Genomic DNA, 25,041 nt, shown 5'->3' on the forward strand with positions numbered 1-25,041 from the left:
TAATAATAACATTAACCATAGGAAATATGAAAAAAAAAAAAAGTTTTAACGATACACAAGTCTCAGCTGCAGGTAATTATTTTTTTCTCATAATCTTTGGTCGAAGTTTTTCACTTCAACATTCTCTCGAGGATGCTATGAAGTGTTGGGTAGCGATGAGTGAAAGCAAAATTATAAACAATATTATACAATACACAAATAACCTTAAGAAAGTTTCTGAATCTGGTACCAGGGAAGTATTTAGTTAATGATTTTAAGCAGTTTTTACAACCAACAAGTTATTTTCGATTTTTTTTTTTTTTTTGGACGCAATTGTTTACATTAACATTCACTCCATGTTTGCTATGAAGTGTTTAACAACTTCATTAGTGTAAGGTAATGTATATATTTTCAAGCTTATACACAGTTTAACCACTTCATTACGAAATCGTGATTAATTTATCATTGTTGCCTCGAGATGATTTTTATATAACTCTGGAAAGGCCTCACTTGTCGAAACAGTGAATGACGTCTGTATCTGACCCCTCCATTTCGAAATAAATCTCATAAGCTGAATAATGTCAACTAAATGTAGAAACTATACACCAAAAATTATAACTTCAGTGATGGAGGGTAAAATTCGAGCATGCCTGTAAATACTGAAGCTGGCCATCAAGCTCCACTACAAGCGACAATGGGGGGAGGAGGGTTGAGGGCGGGGTAGGGATGGGAAGGGGGAGTTGGGGGGAGGAGACACTCTTAATACTGTACCAAGGTTTTCTGCTATGAGGGTCAGGAGATAGATTCCCGATGGCCAGGGAGTCTGTTCCCACTTACTGACTTGTTTTCTTGTACTCTTACTCTGATAATATATTTCTCTCTCTCTCTCTCTCTCTCTCTCTCTCTCTCTCTCTCTCTCTCTCTCTCTCTCTCTCTCTCTCTCTCTCTCACACACACACACACACACACACACACACACACACACACTTGCTACACAACCCAAATGTGTTTTACGATGTACTTTCCTTTTCACAGAAGGGTTTGTGTTGTGACTAATGGTGATGGTGGGGATGGAGATGGTGGTAGTGCTGCAGGTGGGCGAGGATAGTGGTATGGATAGTGGTGGTGGAGATGGTGGTAGTGCTGCAGGTGGGCTGGGATGGTGGTATGGACAGTGGTAGTGGAGATGGTGGTAGTGCTGCAGGTGGGTAGGGATGGTGGTATGAATAGTGGTGGTGGAGATGGAGGTAGTGCTGCAGGTGGGTAGGGATGGTGGCATGGCTAGTGGTGGTGGAGATGGTGGTGGTGCTGCAGGTGGGTAGGGATGGTGGTATGGATAGTAGTGGTGGTGTTAGGTCAAGCTGTAGTATAAGGGATAGGTACACCTTCACATCAAGGACGCATTTTTATTGCATTTTGTTTAGCCTACATGATCAAACTCAGCTTAGAAAAGACGTACAGTGTTAAATTGTTAATAAAGGCTATATTTAAACTCAGTCCAGCAAGCCTCTGCTAAGCTGTGAATATACTGTAAGTGTTGTTGTGACGGTAAGAATAAGACGTCCTTACCGTGAATGGCTCAACCCATTGCTACCTAGAGTTCCTGTGGAAGGGATTTTGGTGGAAGGGCACTAAGCGTACCGCTCTCCGCCCATCAGCTCATTATCGCAAAGCTCATAGGTCCGTACCCCGGAGTTCCCTTCTTTACTAAATTTTGAAAATGCCCTGTTCTGTCCTGTATACAGGACACTGGGTGCCAGTGGGTTAAAAAATCTAATAGATTTGCCAGTGTTTTAAAGAATCTGATAGATTTGCCAGTGTTTTAAGATGTGACGTGCGGTAGTTGTGAATGATTGGACGGTGATTATTATATAACGTGTTAGGATTGTAACTGTTATGACCATTATAGTACTTTTCGTAACTGTGTTAATAGCAACTTTAATTGCGTGGTATAAACAGTAATAAAGCACGAATGACCAAAGAAACCTTAAGTTCGCTTTATTTGCTACCATGAAACTCTTATTCAGCTTTTCGCTGTCAAAGGATTAGAAAACAATCGCCTTTATAAGATGGACAAAAATTCATAGAAGCTTTGTATTATATCTGTACCATTAGTCAAATAAAGGATTGTAATGATGCAAGGTACTGGTATATATATATATATATATATATATATATATATATATATATATATATATATATATATATATATATATATAGTACGGAAGAACAAGGATGTCTGGACCAATAATTTGGTGTGGTTCCAGCAGTCACACACAAGAAGAGGAATTGTGCCTTTATAAGAACCTTCATATGAATAAAAATGCAGAATCCCAAACCAAATGCAAGTTGTTGGACGTTACTAGTTTCCTGGAGCAACAATAAGATCAAGAAAAGAATGAATGGTTTAAATTTCCAAAGTAGTTACAAAATTATGGGAGAATAAATTGAAGTTTCCACGTGTCAGATCAAGCAATACAAGCAAAGCTTGACAAGGTGCTAAAATCTTACGATGAATGTGTCAAGAGGGGAAAATATGATGCCCTAAATGAAGTTTTTGATATCACAGAAGAAAATGGCCAATGGTTATCCATTGAAGATAAACAACTCTACCACCTACAAATGCAAAGCAAAGGAGAAATGGGGTACTCAACAGGTTAAGCTGCAAGTAAGGAAACATTCACCTTTCAAAAAGACGAAAACTGCTTGATGAACCTATATTACCATCAACATCTTACGATCTTTCATCTAGTGGTAGTTCCACTGAATATGATGACAGCAAATATTAAGATGAACATGAGACTAATCATCCACCAACCAGAAAACACAACAGAAGTAAAGTTGCGACTAACTTGTTGACAGCCACTGCAGTATCGACAAATAAAGCTGCTAAAATATGCAAACAATTGTCACATGATGGTACTGACATTAAAGTTCCAAGTCAAGCAGCAATTTACACGTCAATATACAAAGAGGCTGCTACACTGAAGGAGGAAATGATTTTAAAATTACAGTTGGAAACATGGTCTTTAAAGTTCGATGGAAAGCGGATTGATGAAAATGAGTACCAAGTAGTACTACTTAAAAATGAAAGAACCGAAATAAAATTGGATGCATAGCGTTTGGAAAATGGCAAGGCTGAAACTATTGCTGAAGGAATTGCAAAAGTTATTGATGAATACAACTTATGGCATGCAATAAAAATGATCATTGCTGATATAACTAGCGTTAGCACTGGGGAAAAGAGTGGAGCTGTTGTCAGATTAAAACAAATGTTCTCGGATAAGAGTTGCAACAAACCACAATTTATCGGCTTCTCAGCATCACATTCTGGACAGGATTCTCCGTTTAGTAATAGACAAAGAACTTTGTGCAAACACCAATTCTCCAAACAACGAATATCCATTTGTGTTTCAGCTATTAAAAAAAATACGAAAAACTAAAATCACAGTTAGTTAATGGAACAGAAAAGATCCTCGATAAGTCAGAATGGAGAGATGACAAATTTGTGCACCATTTAACACGAGTATTTAGATTTTTTTAGAAAAAGGGCATTTTCCTTTGATTAATTTTCACAAAATTCCAAATATCAGTAAAGTGGAATTCAAGAGCAGTTCTCGCTATCCTTGCATTCATTCTTATACCGACAACAAGGAAGACTTTGGAGAAGATATGCAGATTCATTCCTTACAAATGGGCAGAGTACTGGTTAACTAATCAGATGTACAATGAAAATGACTTCAAGAAATTGTCAGAAATATTCAGACCTAGAAGAAAAGCACTAAACTCATTGCAGAATCACTGGAAGTAGGAGCCATCCTTACTCAAGATACCAAGAAGTAATCAGTGTGTAGAACGTGCAATCAAAGTGATGCAGGAACTTTATGCTGCCTGCAGAAACAAAGCCAAACGGCAACTTAGATTTAGTTCAGGTAATAAACAGTGATTTTAAGTGTTAATGCATTTGCATTAGTTCTTTTGTTTTCCCTCATTATACATATAAATGTACATTGCAAATTTTTTTTTTTTTTTCGGGGAGACTTTTTTTTTTCTTAACTGAGAGGAATAAGGGCTTTTTTCCATGTTTTTAAGCAAAATTTCATCGACTTGAAGTACAAGAACGTAAACTCACACACACACACACACACACACACACACACATATATATATATATATATATATATGATATCGTCTCTAATTCCCCCCACGACTCCCACTGCAGTGCTAGGAGAACAGGTATTTAAATAACAATAAATGACAATCGCGTGCTATAGCCATGCAGGGGTCGGCGTTCACTTTGCTTGTTGCTGTTATTACGGTACCTGAAGTGGGAAGGAAGCAGGATGTGGTTATTATGTACAGGCAGCATGCGAGAGTATTCTTGTATTATTAAACAAAGTAATCAAGTAAGCATGAAGACGGATATGAAGACTCAAACCCACAATGCCCAACAAAGCCATCGGGAGAGCATGAAGGCGAAATTTAGTGGCATCTGAAAAAGGGATCACCATCATCATCATCATCATCATTCTGACTTTAAGTGAGGAATTCAGTTCGTGCTTACTAATAAAAGGTTGAGTGTGCTTTCAGGGAGTGAATGCAAAAGCAGTGTGTCGTTTGTTGAGGACAGTGCTGTGGTGAACGGTGTTTAATTTTCACTTTTTACTTAACACGTGCTTGAGAAATATCATCTTTGACCCTGGCTTAACGCAGACGATTTCATCAGGTTGACGGGAAATATACTACACTAAAAATGTTAAAAACTATCACGACGCAAGTTCTGACATAAAAAAAAAACTTTCAATTTAATTCCACTTTGAGACGGTCGATGTCGTTCAGAAGATAGAAACTCGCCACGGCTTAAACGTGAAAGTGAATATCGCAGAGTAACCGCCAAAAAATACAGAGAACTTTGAAGGCAAGAATGGAACAATATTTATGCCAAATACATTTCAAAGACCTCAGTAGTTCTTCACTGTGACCTGTTGCACAGACTGACACAGAGTAAACACTCTCACATATACTTGCACACACACACACACACACACACACACACACGTACACACGCTCGCAAGCGTGCACACTTTACAGGACACCATGTACATAAATGATTACATACATGAATCTTTAATACACAGACATACATTAGGCATACTATCATATATTCATCTCAGATATACTGTACTTCCCTTATCTCTTAACCATAAATAAATAAACACAGCTAATACAGCCTTGCCTTGGAAACAAATCCAAGTTAGGTTTTCGTCCTGCTCGTTACCGCTCCACCTGCCCTTTGAAAGGCTCCCAAGGTTCGAACAGGGGTGAAAGGGATGACTGGTGATGAGTGGTGAGGATGATGAGGTGTGAAGGTGATGTGTTATGTTGGTAGGGATGATGAGTGGTGAAGGTGATGTGTGATGCTGGTAGGGATGATGAGTTGTGAAGGGGATGTGTGATGATGGTAGGGATGATGAGTGGTGAAGGTGATGTGTGATGTTGGTAGGGATGATGAGTGGTGAAGGGGATGTGTGATGATGGTAGGGATGATAAGTGGTGAAGGTGATGTGTGATGTTGGTAGGGATGATGAGTGGTGAAGGGGATGTGTGATATTAGTAGGGATGATGAGTGATGAAGGTGTGATGATGGTATGGATGATGAGTGGTGAAGGTGATATGTGATGTTGATATGGATGATGAGTGATGAAGATGACGTGTGATGATGGTATGAATGATGGGTGGTGAGGGTAATGTGTGATGATGGTAGGGATGATGAGTGGTGAAGGTGATGTGTGATGATGGTAGGGATGATGAATGGTGAAGGTGATGTGTGATACTGATAGGGGTGATGAGTGGTGAAGGGGATGTGTGATGATGGTAGGGATGATGAGTGGTGAAGGGGATGTGTGATGTTGGTAGGGATGATGAGTGGTGAAGGGGATGTGTGATGTTGGTAGGGATGATGAGTGGTGAAGGGGATGTGTGATGATGGTAGGGATGATGTGTGATGAAGGTGATGTGTGATGTTGGTATTAATGACGAGTGGTAAGAGTCATTTGTGATGATGGTATGGGTGAATGGTGAGGTGAGGGACAATGAAAGAAGACTGGAGCAGTGGGTCGTAAGGGTGGTTAATGGTGAGAGTGGCGATAAGTGTATGGATGAATGATAAAGTGGGTGAGAGTGAATAAATGGTGATAAGTGGGAAGTGACGACAACATGGGAATAATCTATGGGAGTGGTGAGCGGTGTGGTGAGTGAAATGAAGTCTATGATACATTAGTGAGTTATTACAGGTGAACCAATGGTGAGTGTTTGACCCTACATTACGATGAGGTTTATTTTCATATATATATATATATATATATATATATATATATATACCTCTTTCTACAGGCTTCTTAATTAAGTTTACTAGACACTTTTGGAATTGGAGTGGTAAGATGAAGACTTCATTAATAATAATAATAAAAAAAAATAATAATAATAATAATGAAGGTACTACACTACTAAAAAATCATTACACTTAAAGATTATAATTCCATGACGAAGAACTATAAAAGGCTTTGGTAACCCAGGGGTAAATTTGTACCGAATGAGATAACTGAAGATGAGGAAAAATGTGAGGAAATGAGATAAATACAGTAATATGAGGGGAGGAGGAAGGCAGTGATTTACTGCTGAAGGGAAAATATACTAAAATAAGAGAGTAAAACTATAACACAGCTGAAATGCCTATTTTTTCCCCTCTAGGCCACGTATTTATTTTCGTTTTTTAGAGTCTTCTTAGTTGTTTACTAATCTTGATCTAACTGTCTAACTGTCTATCTGTGTATCTATCATTAAATTTTTCTGTGGACATATCTATTCATCCATACATTTATCTATTGATCTGTCTATATCAAATAACTTATCATTATTAACCTTTACCACTGCCGCCTTCACCTGCCTTATTGTTTACTCTCACCCGTAACACGCCTTTGTTTTATCTTCGTCATTTCCGTACGATTTTATTATCTTGGGTTATAAGAACTTCTCTCTGCTCTCGCTGCCTTACAATAACATAATCAGTTAGGAACCAATGTCTAGATCATGGGTGCATCCATGTGATCTTGTGTTTATTCTTGAGTTGAAAAATGGTATTGGTGATGACCAGACTGTGTTGCGAGGATAAGGAAAAAGTCTAAAGCCATTGTTGTTCATGTTAACAACACTATGGCAGCCTATAATGCCTTGCCAGAGGTGATTATCTTTTCCTACTCTGATATTAAAATCTCCAAGCAGGATCAGTTTGTCATTAGATGGTACAGAGCGAATGGCAGCATCCAGAGAGTCATAAAAGAAATCTTTGATGGTGTCCTCAGAGTCCAGCGCTCGGGCATGGGCACTGATGAGTGATGCATATTGACCTTTAGAGAGTGGCATGCACCAGGACATCAGCCTCTCTGATATATCCACAGGTGATTCTTGGATCTTCTGTAGTAGCCTCTGTGATATATCCACAGGTGATTCTAGGATCTTCTGTAGTAGGTTGCTTTGGACGGCAAAGCCAGTGCCATGGCTTCCTCTTACTTAGAGGGTATCCCCTCAAAAAATAGCTATACCCTTCTCCTGCTTCTGTTACGTTGCCCTGTCCAGAGAGATGAGTCTCAGACAAGACAGCAATGTTAATTTTATATTCTCTCAGGTCACACACACACACACACACACACAAATAAACTGTTCATCGGAAAGGGAGGTACTGGAGAACAAAGGAAAAAATGGGATAAAATGAAGGATGAAACACCTGAGGAAGAGGAACTGGTAAAACGGGCTTGGATGGTTATTGGGAAAATATTTATAGAGGCTGGAAGAGACACGATGCTGCTTGAAATTCCGACACAGAAATCACCATTTTCATTATCTTTGTTTTGCCTTTACAACTCCATCTTCATCAGTGCTACAACTACAAATTTCACCAATTATATTATCATTCCAGTGTAGTCATCACTGCCATCACAAATATGTTATATTGCCACGTCAGTTACTACCAATAATACGCTCATTAAGACTCATCTTTCTGAATCTGGCTGTATCTGGCTGATCATTAACACAAACACCTTCACCACCATCATCATAACCATCAGCACAACCATCACCTCAACTAGAACCACCATCTCCAACTCCACCACCACCTCCACATCTACCACAGCCACCACCACGTCGCCTGCCTCCCAGTCATGATGAAGTCCAGTCCTTTTTCCCACAAGCTTACAAACAACCATCAAAGGAGACTCGGCTCTTCTCAGCCACAACACACAAACCAGTTTCTTCTTTGGTGTCTGATATTCTGATAGGGAAACAATATTTATGAAGTACTTTTCCTTACACTGTGATGGGAAAGGAACACGTTATATATCCCCTTTCAGTCATTTCTCTTTAGGATATTTATTTCCGTTCCTTACTACATTGTACAGCAAGGTAAACATTTCTTCGATCCTCTGATGAGAAATATTTACATTTTTTCTCTGCCAAGATTCTTACGCGGAAAGAATATCTTTCCTTCGTTCGATGACATTCTGATAAGAATGGAAGATTTTTTCTGTTCTCTGATTTTCTGATGGTAAAGGTGGGTTATTATCCCCTTTTCTCTATGTATATATATTTGTTACATTTCTGATAAAAGTGTTTTTCTTCGTTTTCAAATGGCATATAAAGACTCTAACACAAACAAACACAGCCATTACAATATTGAGTTTTCACATGCATCACTCTTCCTACATACACATCGTCCCCATTTGTAAGCTGCCAGCTTGAGGAAAAGATAATTCTAGCGATCACTCTGCCATCGACAAGGTTCAGTCCTGCACTGGACCTCTTATGGGCTGATACAGATGCAGACGGTGAAGTAACTCTCTCTCGATGACATCTTGACGTAGGTGACGTGTTGACTGACATTCTTGTTCCCTCCAAACGATTTTCAATCATCTTTGGGAAACTTTTTTGTAGTGAAGGCTTTGGTGAAAGCTACACTTAACCACAGAAGGTTTGAAAAGTGACTTGTAAACTAATACAATTACCTTGAGGCAGCATGAATTAAATTACCTCATCAAAATAAAGAGTTTAATCATACTCGGTATTTTATCACAGTTACAGTTTTCTTCAACTATTTCATCTTATGTCCTTGAAATAGTTGTGTATGACATAAAACTCAGACGTGTGTTCTGGTCGGCTTGGTTGGCTTTATTCCACCTCTTCTTCTGTTATTTATTTTGTATACTACACATTAATGGCGGCTCTACACGCAGCTCTGTCTGCGGCAGCTTCCCTATTCAGTCCCTTACCCTCACACTCAGTGACTTTATCCCAGGTCTTATTCGGTCTACCTCTCGCAAACGTCAGGGGTAGGGTTAGGTAAGGCTGGCGAGGCTGGGCTGGCCAATATGACCTCCCAAACAATTTACCCTGAAAGTTTAAATTAACACTTGTTTACCTGGCTTTCACACACACACACACACACACACACACACACACACACACACACACACACACACACACATTACTGCCTACTGTGCTCGCTGACCAGGTATCTCAAAGTATCTCTTATACCCATAATAACATACTTGTTTCAGAATCTCTCTCTCTCTCTCTCTCTCTCTCTCTCTCTCTCTCTCTCTCTGTTAAAATGAACTGAAACCTTTTGAACAACAATCACTCTATCCATCTATCAATCTATCTATCTATCAGCCTCAATGTTAAAATACATTAAAATAGTTTGTAAAAAATTTATGCTTCCTCATCAGCGCTAGTAATCCGCACCACCATCAACAGAACCAGTGTACCCACGCCCATGTAGTGGTGGGGGATCCAGGGTTTATCTAAGATGTGGGAAAGAGTCAGAACTTCTTTTCCTTCAGAAATATAATATAGTGTCATATTACGGCAGTATATGAAGCCTCGAGAACTATGAAAAATTAAAAGTGGGATTATTACAAACTATTAACTATATTTTATATGTTTGCACGATTTATCTGCTTTGAGCCATTTTTCAGATATAAACATTGGTCAAAGAATAATCTCTTGTAAAAAAAAAATCATGTATTCAAAACCAGTAAGTACACTACAGATGCTGAAGCAGTCTTGACAAATATTACAGGTATATGACTTTTATCTGCAAGTGTGTTCATGATTTTTTGGACGCGTTAAGTCTGTGGAAAAAATCAATATATAACGGAGGTAAAGAAAACAAACCAGTATTGTTCTTTTTAGGCATTGCTTCGACGACCTATTTTATATTCTATTATTGTAAACAAAAAAAAAAAAAAAAAAAAAATCACCTAGTCTATTGAGAGATTTTTCCGAAATGGAGACTGAAAATAGCCTCCAGTAACCCTTCCACTACTAGACGTTTGGTTTAAGTTGAACAAAATCATCTGGAGGCAACAAAAAAGAAAAGAGTAATCAGATTGAAGGGGTTAGATGTACCAGGCTTTCCATTCCCGTACGTGGGGAGAAAAGAGCAGGCAAAAACAGTCACCTAATTAGCGTCCTTGGGAGGTGTATTCAGAAGTGTGAAAAACAGTGAAGGAAAAACTACCGTGAAAAGGTTAGGACGGTGATTAATAAGTCGTGCTGGCTCTGTGATTGTATCCACACACACATACACACACACACACACACACACACACACACACACACACACACACACACACACACACACACACACACGCACGCACGCACGCACGCACGCACGCGCGCGCCCGTCTATGAAAAATACATTCTTTGCTTTCAGGTGCATAAACAATGAGTCTTATTTTGAATTCAAATTCCAAGACACGAGAGAGAGAGAGAGAGAGAGAGAGAGAGAGAGAGAGAGAGAGAGAGAGAGAGCACAAAATATAACAAAGATACCTAGCCTGGTATAGCATAAATCTTGCACCAGACAACGCTAACCCGTTATGTGCGTCTTGTCTGTATCTGTTTCGTCTCCTTCAGAGGAATTCATTAAATTTAGATGACGCTCGTACTGAAGGGATTATGGAGGAAAAACAGGTAAAGCAGAGAAAGTGCCTTGAATAATGAATAATTTATGGACAACTTGTAATAGATAAAGAACATGTTGTGTTCGTAAGAAGGGAATTGATGGTTTTCCTTAACGTTGAACTATCTCCTTCTCAGGGTTCTCTATGCAGAAGAACCGATAACTCTCTTATGCTCCTAGGACTCACATCAAAATGAATAATATTGTTTGGCGTTAGATGGATGGAGCTTTTACTTGTGTCAACATCATAGCTCTTGAAGTCTATATGTAAGTAAATTAATGAGTAAATAAACATTGATTTTCGCACATCGCTATAATTTTTCAGAAAGATCTTTTATTTTTTCTCTAAATTTGTTTCGTGATGCCTGAAGTAATAACCTGAATTACCTCCATTGTTCTTAATTGGTAACATTTAAAGGAAGGAGGTGAAGCCAGGTGATACATCTCTTGTAAAATCTGCTTCCAAGCAATTGGGTGTGCTAAGCCGACTCCGTTCCATCTTTGTCTCCGCACAGTTGTTGACTTTATACAGGGGTTTTATCCGCCCCTGTGTGGAGTACAACTCTCATGTGTGGGGAGGCTCCCCACATACAGCTCTTCTCAATAGGGTGGAGTCAAAGGCTTTTCGTCTCATTAACTCTCCCCCTCTTACTGACTCCCTTCAACCTCTGTCTCTTCGCCGCAATGTTGCATCTTTATCTCTTTTCTATCGCTACTTCAATGGTCACTGTTCCTCTGAACTGTCTGCATGCTTTCCTCCAGTTCTACGAAGGGCGCGTAGCACCCGTCTAGCAGCAAACTCTCACCCCTTTTCTGTCCAACTCTCTAATGCAAGAGTTAACCGTTACTCCCAGTCCTTCATTTATGCAACAGGTCAGCTCTGGAACTGCCTCCCTCTGTCTGTATTTCCTGGTCTCTTGTATTTTGTTTTTCTCTTGGAAGGAACAGTTTTGCGGGCTTGCAGCCTTTGGTTCCTTCTTCCTCACATTAAAAAAAAAAAAATTTAATCAGCAGTTTTATCCCGGCGCTGGAGATGTCTTGGACAGATACGCATCAATGCTCTTAACTCGTAATTCAAAATTCCTCTCATATTTCTCTCTCTCTCTCTCTCTCTCTCTCTCTCTCTCTCTCTCTCTCTCTCTCGTACCCTTAACCCCTCCTTCCACACCACTGGCCTCACACTTTCCTCAAGGGGCACAAAGTAGCCAATTAAGGTCATTTCCGTCCTGATGATCCGGTAATTACTTTATTTACACGAAAGAGAAATGACCAAAATTAAGTGATTAGTGCCGGTTATTATGGAACAAAGGCAGAGGAGAGAGAGAGAGAGAGAGAGAGAGAGAGAGAGAGAGAGAGAGAGAGAGAGAGAGAGAGAGAGAGAGAAAGAAAGAGAGAGAGAGCTGGGTAATAAATGAACCTTTTTTGTAACTGTTTCTACTTTTTTATTTCATATTTTTTGTCAGATATATTTTGTGTTATTTTTCAAAATATAATAAAAGGGTCGGCTTAGGGGATGAGTTCACTTGGTTCTGTTCCTAACCCATTCAGCGTGAGAATTTCGACCAAACAGAGAATTCAGACTCCCAACCACCCCCTTCCCCCCCCACACACACTCCGTCGACCTAAATGTAATATCCGCTTTCGCACACGTAGAGCTCCTTCTCTCTCTCTCTCTCTCTCTCTCTCTCTCTCTCTCTCTCTCAGACACACACACACAATTACAAAATCAGTCTGTTCTCTCACCGGTACATCGGCCGCACCTGTGAAGAGGCCACACGTGCCCTGGGTCATTACGTTACGGCGGCCCAACAACACTGTCCACCCTGGGTTAATGACCAATATAGTCACCCATGTCCACCCTAATTACCCCCACACACCTAAACAACATCCTTCCCAACCCATCTCACGTAACCAGCCCCCCCCCCCTCTCTCTCTCTCTCTTTCTGTCCACACATGTAAACAATCCCCTTCTCCCTTTTTACGTCCCCCATGCAGGTCAACATCCCCCTTCATCTCCCTTTCTGCCCCCGAGCTCATATACAGCAGCACAGTTCACCGTTTTGCCTCCTTAACTCTAACCCACTCAAAGAACAGCCCGCCTCCGCCCCTCTCACTTAAACAGCCCCGTCCCTGTCCCTTCTCACTTAAACTGCCCTGTCCCTGTCCCCTCACTTATACAGCCCCGTCCCTGCCCCCACGCACTTAAACGGCCCCATCCCTGCCCCACCTCATTTAAACATCCCGCACTTTACCCTCGCTGTGTCCATCCCTGCATAATAAACAACAAACCTCTCCGCCATCTCTCTCCTCCCCGTACACCTAAATAACAGACCATCTCAGTTCACTCTTCCTCTGTCCCCTTTCTCTCCCCCTACCCCCCTCCACCCCTCCCTTCCCATGCTATAACTAAACCTGCCCCTCAATAACTGGGGTACGTGTGGTCATCCCGCCTCGTAACCCCTGCACTTGTGATGGCACACTTTGCAGTTTTGTTCTGGTTTCCTCCTTGCTGTTTTACTGATATGAAGGAGACCATTCCAGTTAAACGAAACAAAACTGGTTAAAGAACTCTTAGTAACCCTTTCACAACGAGCACGTCTTGTTTTATGCATACATGACACGTACAGACGATATGACTCAGGTTAAGGTAGGCTTTTCTGTTTGGAACTACCTAAGGCTGAAAAACATTTGATGATAGAGTTTATTCACCTTAACTTGGCCCAGATTTTCGTCCCTCTGAGGCTTTCTTCTCCTAGCTCAGTGGCAGAAGAAGACAATATAATGGCTCCACTTCCTTTCTGTAGCACTTCATGACTAGCATCATGTTCTGGTGTTAATCTATTGCTATAATTCAACATTCAGTATAGAGCGATGGAGATTTAGGCCAAGGTAAAGTGAACTGAGAATAGCAATAGATTACATTAAAAATACATCATCATAATTTAACAGTAGCTAAAAACTAAATTAACAGGTTCATATATACGTGTTGTCTAATTTCTCGTAACTCTAATTAATAGAAATATCATTTATTATTTCTGGCCAAAAAAATTGTGAATTACAAGTGACTCATAACATTAATCAGTAAATCATACGTTGTGAATCCAGTACAAAAGTTACAGGCAATATTTCTCACTTTTTTCTGTTGGTTAATATCCTTTGCTTGTGAGATATGTTTGGTGTGTCTCTCTGGCCATGGACGATTATCTTTAAAAGGATCTGTCAGGGAGGAAAGGGACGGACAGACCCAGTGCGAGGTAGACGCACTGGAATAGTATGACATCTTCTGTCCCGGATTACACCTAGGTTCTCTCTCCAGCCAGCAACTAATGCCACAGAACCATTTACTTCTAGGGAAAAATGTAAACAAAGAATAGCACAGGGTCCATCTTAAAAATGTAGAGTTGCGGACATAAACATTGATCCACTTCATTGTGACAAATAACGAAACAGTCAACGAAGGCTTTCCAAACCCAGCAAGGCAATATGCGGAGACCATCAGGCATTCCAGAATATTATGTACAAGTTTCATCAACGTACGACTGAAAAACGATCTTTAGACACCACTAATCCATGCAGCCCGAGGACGTACTTCTTTATTCTTGCTGCTGTCAGACCATTTATGTGACATATAAGAAACCATCCCTACAGGGGTGATCACGAAGGCTGTGTTGGTCTACTCTCGGGAAAGTCTCTCTAAGCGGATAAGGTGTTTTGTAAATACTAAGATAAAAAATATATATGTGATTGATGTAATTAACCCATTTAGTCCGATGACGTCTTTTAAATTTCTATGTAATCTGTAGACAATTGTATTCATGCAACAAGAAAATATAGATGTTAGATAAGGCCTTCATTAACACTTTCGTTAATAGAAGTCCTTCCTGTGGTGAACACAGTCGTCTAGCACCAGCAAGAAGAAACACAAAGCGTCCTGTGAAATGTTTAAGCTTTCCAAAATAGTATGAAAGAGTTTCATCATCGTTTTCCAGTACAAAAAAAGGCAATATTGTTGTCTGTATGTGTGCATGAAACACGTTTTCTTTTGCACATTATAGTTTTATAGTCGTTTCACTAAAAACTTTAACTTACGAAGCAATTAAGCGTTCCAAAATAATAAGAGTTTCATTATTGCAGTCATTGTGTGCAAGTGTACTTCAAAAATACTAACCTTTTTGGCAGTGGAAATGAAGCGATGTGGAGAACTCGATCAATCCCTCTCCCTCTCCTCCTCCTCCTCCCCTCCTTCCTCTCGAGTGGAGGTGGTTATCGGTACCACCTGGAATGTGGAAGGTACGAATCAGGGCCAAGAGTTAGAGGTGAGAATTAAAGGCTAGAATTACAGGTGAAAATTGGCTGCATTAGAGGCTAGAATTACAGGTGAAAATTGGCTGCATTAGAGGCTAGAATTACAGGTGAAAATTGGCTGCATTAGAGGCTAGAATTACAGGTGAAAATTGGCTGCACAATTAGGTGAGAATATGAGGTGAAATTGAGAAGCGAAAACTGGAGATGTCAGAATTTTGGAGGCCACAATCGGAGACAAGCATTTGAGATGATAATAAGCTCAGAATTTGAGGCAAAATAAGAGAAGGAAATTAAACGTGAGATATAAACGCAAGTGTAGGATAAAAATTTGAAGTAATAATTAAAATAGGAAATTAAAGGCATGTCAAAAAACAGATGAGAATCATAAACGAGAATTGGAGGTATGAAATAGGTCAGAAGTTGAGGTAACCTCCAGAGGCGGAAATTAGAGCTGGAAATTGGAGGTGAACATTAGAGGTAAGGACTGAGATTGGAGTCATCATCGTCATCATCATCTTATTTCCTATTAATAAATGGGGAAGGTAGGATCTAGTGGGGAAGAAATAACAAAAATAAAATACGTGAGACAGAAGTAATGGAAGGTAAGAAAGGGGAAAACAGAACTGCAAAGTGCAACTATATTTCGTTAAGGGATAAAACGAATAACGGAGTAAACATAAATGAACATACACCGAAATGAAAAAAAAAGGAAGAAAGAGGCGAATGACAAATAAGGAAGACGAATACTAATCCTGGCAGAGGTGGGTGAACAGGAGGAGATTATCTTGTTAATATCACGGAATGTGAAAAGATTACAGCATTGTGTGTGTGTGTGTGTGTGTGTGTGTGTGTGTGTGTGTGTGTGTGTGTGTGTGTGTGTGTGTGTGTGTGTGTGTGTGTGTACCTTCGCCACAAACCTACACTGTTACTAACTGTTTGAGGCACCTCATCTCCACAGCATAACTTGTCCTTGTCTCACCACCTGTCTTATTTTCTACCTTTACTGAGGTGCTGTTATTCTCTTCACCACACAGTCCATGCCAATTCCATACGGTTAAAATCCAGCTCTCTAATTCAAGAGTCAATCAATACTTTCACTTTTACGTGCATGCAACTGGTCAGGTCTGAACCTGTCACTGCCTATGGCACGCTGTCTTTTAGCCGTAGCGTTTCCAAGCATCCCTAAATGAAAGGATATTTAGTTTGCCTTTCTCTTTATTTATCTTCCTTTGGCATACATGTTTCTGGCTCACTGCCCCTGTTTTTTTCTTCGCTTAATAAAGAAACAGCCATTAGAGAGTTTTTAAGTTGGGGCTAAATCAGATACAGGATTCATCCTGACAGAAGGTCTAAAGTAGAAGCAGTACTGGGACTGTGTCCGTGGGATGACTCTTCCTCTCGTCATGATGGCGAGGGAACTGACAAGGGATTGAGCTGGCTTGATGAACTGTAGGAAGGAGTGTATGGCAAATGTTTGGCATCCTCCCCCCTCGCCTCCTTTTTTTTTTTACTTAATAATCGTCATACTGATTCTGATGGGTAATTAAGTTACGCGTGGACGGATGTACCTGCCAGGTAGAGGCAGGATTCCAGAAGCTTGAACGGTAAATGAATGGGTGTGTGGCCCACTGAATTAGCTTTGCTACTGAAACGTTCTCCCACTATTATACTGTTTCCGTTTCCTGTTTTTTATACTCTGACTAACCTTACCCACAAGTGAGAAAAGAAGGCGAGATGATGATGATAATGATGACTCTCAGGTCCAATGAAAAACTCTTCCTGGCCAATAATTGCTGGCTGGGGCTTACGACGTGGTGGAAGACGAGGCTGTAAGCATGTCTAATGGCACAATTGCTTATAAGTGCTCGTTAGCGGCTTTGCTGGGACCGCTTACCGGGAATTGGGCACCAGTGGCCCTACAGAACGACTGGGTGGCTCAATGATAGTTTATGGGTTTCGTAACTTGATTTATAAAAAAGGAGGGAGAGAGGGAGACAGAGAGAGAGAGAGAGAGAGAGAGAGAGAGAGAGAGAGAGAGAGAGAGAGGTAGGGGCGAAGGTGCGAGAGGTGTAAAAGGAGGGGTGTGAATTATGAGGTGTGAGATGGATGCAAGAGGTAACAGTGAGAAGTTTCAAGTGTTAATTAAGAATGTGCAAGAATGATACCAACTCTCCCATGATCAGGAATCTGTTGGAGGGACACAAGTCAAGAGTGAGAGCAGTGGAGATGAGTTATTTGAGAGGGTCATGTGGAGTTGCGTGGAGAGACAGACAGAAAGACAAATGTGGAAGTAAAGGACCGTTGTGGTGCTGAAGTTGATGTGCTGGAATGTATGAGAAATACATTGAGATGGTTTGATCATGTGGAGAAAATAAAGAATGAACAACAGAATAGGAGAGAATATGTGTGTGAGGTGGAAGGAGGGAGTGAGAAGGAGAGACCGAAGATAAGATGAAGGGATGGAGATGAAAGGTAATGTATATGAAGAAGGGCTGTGTGAAATGGAGAGAAGGCAGTTTGATGGCAGAGGACAGGATGACATGGAGGCGATTCGTTTGTGGTCACCCCTTCCATGGTCAGGAAGCTTCTGTTGCTTTATTCAAGTTCTCGCCATATGATTTTTTTCAGCTGAGAGTAGCCTACCTATAAAAGCCTGAGAGTGTTAACCTGTACACAGTCGGACCAACTCCAGTATTTTATTCCTAATTACGAGATCATTTTATTCATCTGGGAAAAAGAATCCAAGAATGTTAATATTGTCACCATGATTGTCTCGTTATCAGGACAACTCTAATCTTTTATTCTAGCTTAAGTAAGACGCTCGTGTACTGGTGGAGTGAATCATAACAGGATGAAAGTGATCAAGTAAAGTGAGAGGGAACAGATAGATGTGAAAGGAAGCAGGTGGTGTTGGGAGGTGTGAGGTATGCGTGAGGAATGTGTGAGAGGCAGTTATAAGCAGCCGGGGTGCATTATTGTCAGGTGAAATATGTGAGAATGATGAATGAAGAAAGGATGGGGGAGGGAGGTAGAGGGACATATCAGGGAAGGGTTGTTGTTGTAGTTGTGACTGTGTGCAGGTAAACTGTGTACCTTTGTAAACTCAGGGTTTGCAGTAGGCTTCACAGTGAATCCTGGGACTCAATAGGTAAGAATAAATTGAATCCCATCTCCCCAGCAGAATGTCAGGGGGCGTGGTAAAAATTAGGCGGCATATGTCCCCCCTGAAAGTTTGCCATAAAATGGGTGCATTCCCGTGCAACTTTGAACGATAAAATGGAGATAATTATACGGTTCTCTTGGTTTTTCTAACAAGTAAGACCTTTAGTAGAGAAAATAAAGTTAAATAAATCAAACACTTGTTTATGTTTTGGGGTTATTTCAACAGTTTCTTGTTCAACTTACAATACTTTTTGGCTGGGTCAAGTTTATGGCGTATCCACAACTAATGAGTCCAAGGTACATTGTAGGACCCCTTCCAAGGACTGAACGAAACACTGTCACACTGTATTTTGCTTTGCCCATTAAATTATATAAATCTTACAAATATTAGAGTCAATGAAGGCATGAAGTTCGTTTACAGATGCCAGGCAATATATGCGGAATCAGTAAACCATATACCAGGTATTTAACGTCTTAGAGACGCAGTAAATTATAAAAAATTGTGTTCTTGTGTCCATATTTTATGTCACGACTGTGTAATTGTGAATAGTGAACATGATGATATTGTGTAGTAACGTGTATTATATAAGGGACGATGGACCTCCTTTATATGCTAACGTTTTGATCATTAAATTCCTGCTGCCTCCTAACTGTTCAGTTTGCGAGAGATTTTTTGGACTAGAGGAGTCAGCTAAAAGCTTAACTACCGGTATATTATTTTTCCTCTAATTTGGCCTAAAACTGCCATCTCTCTCTCTCTCTCTCTCTCTCTCTCTCTCTCTCTCTCTCTCTCTCTCTCTCTCTCCATTCTAAATTCTTAGTTGTAACAATTGGTTAGCACTAGAATATGGTGCAGGTTACTGCCAAATAAAGTATGCAGAGCCAAAAAATGCTTATTCTGCAACTGAGCTGCGCGATATAAGCTGCAGAAGGACGAAAATCTAGGCCAAGTTAAGATGAAACAGCTATGCTACTGTATTGTCCTAAACGGAAAAGTCATCTAGTGTCAGCAAGAACGAAAAATGAAAACATCTCACCGAATGAAAGGGGAACACGTTATCAAGCCGAGGACGTCATTTTAGTTTCTTTTCTTGCTGTCGCCAAACGATTTAACCCCGTCTATAAAACCCATCCCACAGAGAAAGTGTTAATGTAGGTTGGTTCTAACACCTTCAGTACCAAGGCTTTCCACAAATTTGAACCATCATTGCTTTAAGGCAGCCAGAATAAAATAATGAATGACGTCATCGTAGATGGAGATATTAAGTAAACAAGGATGGCGTGTAAGGGATGTGTGACACGCTGAAATAAGAGTGAACAGGACAGAGTGTGAAGAGGGAAATGAAAGGGAGGTGACACAGGGAACGAAAAGAGAGGAAGAGGAGAGGGACATGGAAAAGAACAGTAAGAGAGGGTAAGAGAACAGGGTGCTGTGAAACAGAAGAGAGGCAGAAGGCATCAGAGAGAGAGAGAGAGAGAGAGAGAGAGATGGGGGAGAGTTCTTGAAGGTTCAAACCCATGGACTGTTATCTATGACTCCCAGACTGAAGCACCGCATGAGCCTTTAAATACCTACGATCCTGTGTAGTCCCAAGTGTGTGTGTGTGTGTGTGTGTGTGTGTGTGTGTGTGTGTGTGTGTGTGTGTGTGTGTGTGTGTGTGTGTGTGTGTGTGTGTGTGTGTGTGTGTTTGGGGGCTGGGGAAAGGGAAATGGAAGGGAAAAGGGGAGAGGTACGAGAAGTGAGAGAGAAAGGTGATGAAAAATTATGACAGTACATGTATGACGGGGATGGAAAAGGTGACCCGAAAAAACTGCAGGTGTAAGGAAGATTAAGAATGACATTTCGTCAAGATCGGTACAACCCTAATATTTTGCTGCAGTTAACGCCAAATTATTTCACTAATTTGAAAAGCTATAGGAGGTAGAGGACGTCACTATTGTCACTAATAATTTTCTCATGATAAAACAACTATTGCATCCTATTCAGCCCAGTGCTAGGTAATAGTTTTCAGCAGAGAGGAAGCACAAGAGTCTGAGAGCGTTATTGCTCGTACTGTCACTGGTAACTTTCCCGATCAGCTCAACTCTAATATTTTATCCCAGCTAACTGTAGGCAATGTTATACAGCTAACAGTGACCCATAAGAGCCTGAGAGTGTTAACAATGTCACCATTAACTTTCAGGATCAGGACAACTGTGGTATATTCCCAGTTACAATCTTTTCACCTGACCTTGACTTATAATTGCCATCCCTCCATCTTGAATGTTGCAAGGGTTTCTCAGAGCTGAACAAAATCGTCTGCTGTTAGCCTGACTGCATCCATATAAACAGAGGAGCTTTAGGACGGTTTATCTGTGTATATTTCGGCCAGAATGGCGAGGGAATGCAGGTGTATCCGTGACACATTTCTGCCAAGCGCTGTCGTTTATTTTACTCTCGTGTCTTCCTAACAGATAAACATCAGATTACGATGCTAATCATGATGAAGTGATACAGAAGGGATGTAATGCAACAGTATTGGTTTTTCTGCCGATGAGCAACAAGAAATAAGCCACAAAAAGACGAAACTCTGGACCACGTTAAAGTGAAGGAACTATAGTGCCAGATGACATTACTCAACTGAAGGCGAGTCACCATTAATTACCTTGTCACGTGGATAACTCTATTATTTTATTCCAAGTGACGCTAGACGATTTATTCAACAGAGAGTGTCTTAAAACAGTCTGGGAGTGTTATAGTTTGAAAGGGAAAGAGTGTGAAGGGTAAGGAGTGGGGTTGAGAAGCTTGAGGAAAATGTGAGGAATGTGTGAGAGGCAGTTATGAAGAGACGAAGTGCATTATTGTCAGGAGAAATATGCCAAGAAAAACAAGTGAAGGAAAGATGGGGGAGTAGGGGGAGTAGAGGTGTGTATGAGGCAGGTGTGAATATGTCCAGGGAAAGGTGGTGGGTGGCTGAAATATGAGATGGTGTGTGGAAAGGTGTGACGTGTGTAAGAATGAGGTGTGAATAAAGTATGTGCGGGGGAAACTGGTGGGTGGGTGAAATACGTGATGGTATGTGGAAAGGTGTAGGAGGAGTATGTCTGACAATTAACCTCTTCAATACGCTGACGTCTTGTATATTCCAGTCTTCCTCCTTTCCTACGATTTGACGCAACTCAGAGGATCCATCCCAGGGAAAGTGTTGTTCGAGATAACCTGTAACATCATCACAGGCCTTTGCAGATCGAAACAAAATGGTACTGAATCATTTAAAATACAATAGTGAAAGAAGGCAATGCGATATAAAAAGCTAAATGAACAAGGAGTATGTGCAAGGGGTGTGTGACAGAGCTTGAAAGGGAAAGGGAAAAGGGAAAGAAGTAATGAGACACATGAGTAACAGAACTTGATATGGGAGGCAAGTGGAGAGGAAAAGAGTAATGAGGCGAGTGTGAGAGAGAGACTGAAATGAAAAGGAAGTGAAACGAATGAGAAATAGTGAAGTTAATAAATTAGGAAACTGAAAGAAAATAAAAAAAACAATGAAGCCAACGTGTGACAGACCTTGATATAAGAGGGAAGTAAAAATAAAAAACAGTAATGCGGCAAATGCGTGACAGAGCCTGAAAAGAAATGGAAGTGAAAAGGACAAGGAGTAATGATGCAGATGAGAGGGAGGGGGAACAGAAGACAAAATGAGAAGTATATAAATATTGGCGGTGCTTTAACAATGATCCACCAACGACACAATTTATTGTACATATTACACCTTAACCACTCCACACACAGCACGTCTGCTTTAGTATTTTCCCGATAATACCCGACGATTTTAGTATTAGGCAAACCTTTCGTAGTGGATGGATTTAATGGGAATTGTTCATTTTGGCGTGGTTTATACTGGGTGGACCATATAATGCGTCCCCCTTTATGTGCGTTGTAGAGACGGACTTGTTGGCTGACGTGAGTATCGCAGACATACTGGCAGCGATTCTCACACCAGCTAAGAGGCAAAATAAGGGAATATATATATATATATATAAATAACCCAGGCCATCATGCAAACGTATCAGCATGTTTATCTGTAATGATGGGAAGTGTCTCAGCAAGTTTCTCAGCAGCAGGAGTTATTAATGTGATATGTGTGGTCGTACACCATCTCCACTCTCTGTCACCTTACCAAATGTTTACTGCTCCCCCCTCCCTATTCTCTCTCCTCCCCTGTCCTCTCCCACCCATCCACTTTCTCCTTCTTTACCTCCAGCGTCCCCTCTCTCGCTTTCTTAATTCCACTCATCCCGCCTACTTCCAACTCCTCCTCCCCTCTCCCCTACGCACAACAGCACACCCTCACACTCCTCAATCGATGAAAACGAAGGATATAAACTCTATTTTTATCCAAGAACACAACCGTAACAATACTATGGTGTAGGATTCAGCGACATATTAGAGAAAACTGAGCACCAATGAACGTGTGGCTTGTTAAATATATCAACTCTGATTATGTCCATCCATCCATCATCCAATTCTACGTTGCCCCATGAGAAACGTAGAAGCCCTGGGCTAGGCAATTCAGTCCTGACATTTAAGTGACCAGCCTCACTCATCCCTGAGTGGCATTACATGAGCAATAGCCCCCAACCACCCCTTGGATATAGCCTAAACCTTCACCGGCTCAATCCGATTGGAGCGCTGTAATTACCCACTAAACCACCAGGCGCCATAATTTGGTTATTTGGTTACCACCCACCGTAGTAAATGGCTTCCTGGTGTACAGGAAACCATTAAGCTTGTCACTCAGTGTAGAGTAACCCACAGGCAGAAGGAAGAGGAAAGAATGAAGGAAAGACAAAAGAGGGAGTGTAGAGTCACCCGTGGGCAGAAGGACGAGGAAAGAATGAAGTAAAGAAAGACAGAAGAGGAAGGAAGGAATGGAGAGAGGAGAGGAAAGGGCAGACACCCGAGAGCAGCACTACATCGAGTGAGTGGATGGTCAGCGCCCCCACCTACCACATTATATATATGGTAAAATTAAACCCTTTCAATCAGATCACGTATTATTTTTTCTTCCTGCCTTCAGACGATTTTATCTACATGGAGAACTTTTGTTGTGTAGTGAGTCAGTAAAGGCTGTATCTTACCCTATGGTAACAAGAATACGTCATCGACTGAAGAGGTTAATATTAAGCACAACAACAGTGACAGTTTTTGTTCATGTTTAAGCAGAAGTATATTATTCCTGTAGTCATCCCACCCTGGCTCTGGTACCGTCATTTGCAACTACTGGCTCCATCAACAGACCATTCATAAAAGTAAGCAGACATGGATTATTATCATTTTTTTCCTTCTAGGGTGAACGTTTAATTTTGTGCTGTTATCTTTGTGTTTTCATTCCTTCTGAATCAGCCCATTTTTAGACCTCATCCAGTCTTTCTGCTGGGAATAAGGGTAGGAATGATAAAGATGATGATGATGAATCTTTTTTTTTTTTTTTTTTCACTCTTATCTCTCGTGTCTCCCTCCTCCTCTAATCTTGGAAGTATCAGGTAACAAATGTGAGCCTATTGAAGTGTCTGCACCATCTGACCCCTTCCCTTATCATCCACCATCCATCACTCTCATCCCCTCTCCTCTTACCACCTCTCTTCCACCATCTTCTATCCCTTCACTGCCTCCTCTCTACCACCTCTCATCCACCCCCCTTCTACTACCTTCCTACCTCCTCTCCACCATCTCTCCCTACCTTCCTCCATCCGTTTACTACTCCCTGCTACCTCTCATCTACTCTCCCCCCACCCCACCCATGACTACGGTATACTCTGTCCATTTCAGTTTACCATAAAACTGTTATATGTCCATCTCGAATGCTGAGCTATAACAAGATAGCGAAAACGCAATACTGAACGAATGTAGAGCTGTATCGCTCCCTTACTGTGCTATGGAAAGTATAGTGAGTTGAATTTCTGTCTTATTCTCCCACTAAGCCGTGAGAAATATGCTGCAAAATGACAAAATCTCCAGCAGGTTAAGACAGACAAATTCCACCACCTCAGTCCACTTACCATCAACGGACCCATCATCAATCCACTTCTTCCTCACTGATCCACTCTTCCCATCCACAACCCACCTGCTTTCCACCCATCATAAGCCTTCAGTTCATCCATCACCCATCAGAAGACATCCAATACCTAAATTCAGCCTAATGTCAACCATATTCAACTTATTCATCCATTCCCCCATCACCAATCCACTCACGTATCACCATCATCACCACAAATTAACCCATCCACTCACCCATTCACTCACCCATCACCAACTCACGCACCCATCACCACCACCACAAACTAACCCATCCACTCACCCACTCACCCACCACCAACTCAGTCAACCATCACCATCATCACAGACTCACTCATCCACTTACCCACTCACTCACCCACCACCAACCCACTCACCCATCACCACCACCACAAACTAACCCATCCACTCACCCACTCACTCATCTCTTTCCCATCATTTCCCCCAGTCAGTCTACCATAACCATGAAATACGAAGCTTTATGAGGCAGAGTAAAAGCAAGTGGCGAAGGGCGGTGATA

The sequence above is a fragment of the Coenobita brevimanus genome, chromosome 63, assembly GCF_032717465.1.
Source record: "Coenobita brevimanus isolate Jiangsu-jjx chromosome 63, ASM3271746v2, whole genome shotgun sequence".
NCBI lineage: Eukaryota > Metazoa > Arthropoda > Malacostraca > Decapoda > Coenobitidae > Coenobita > Coenobita brevimanus.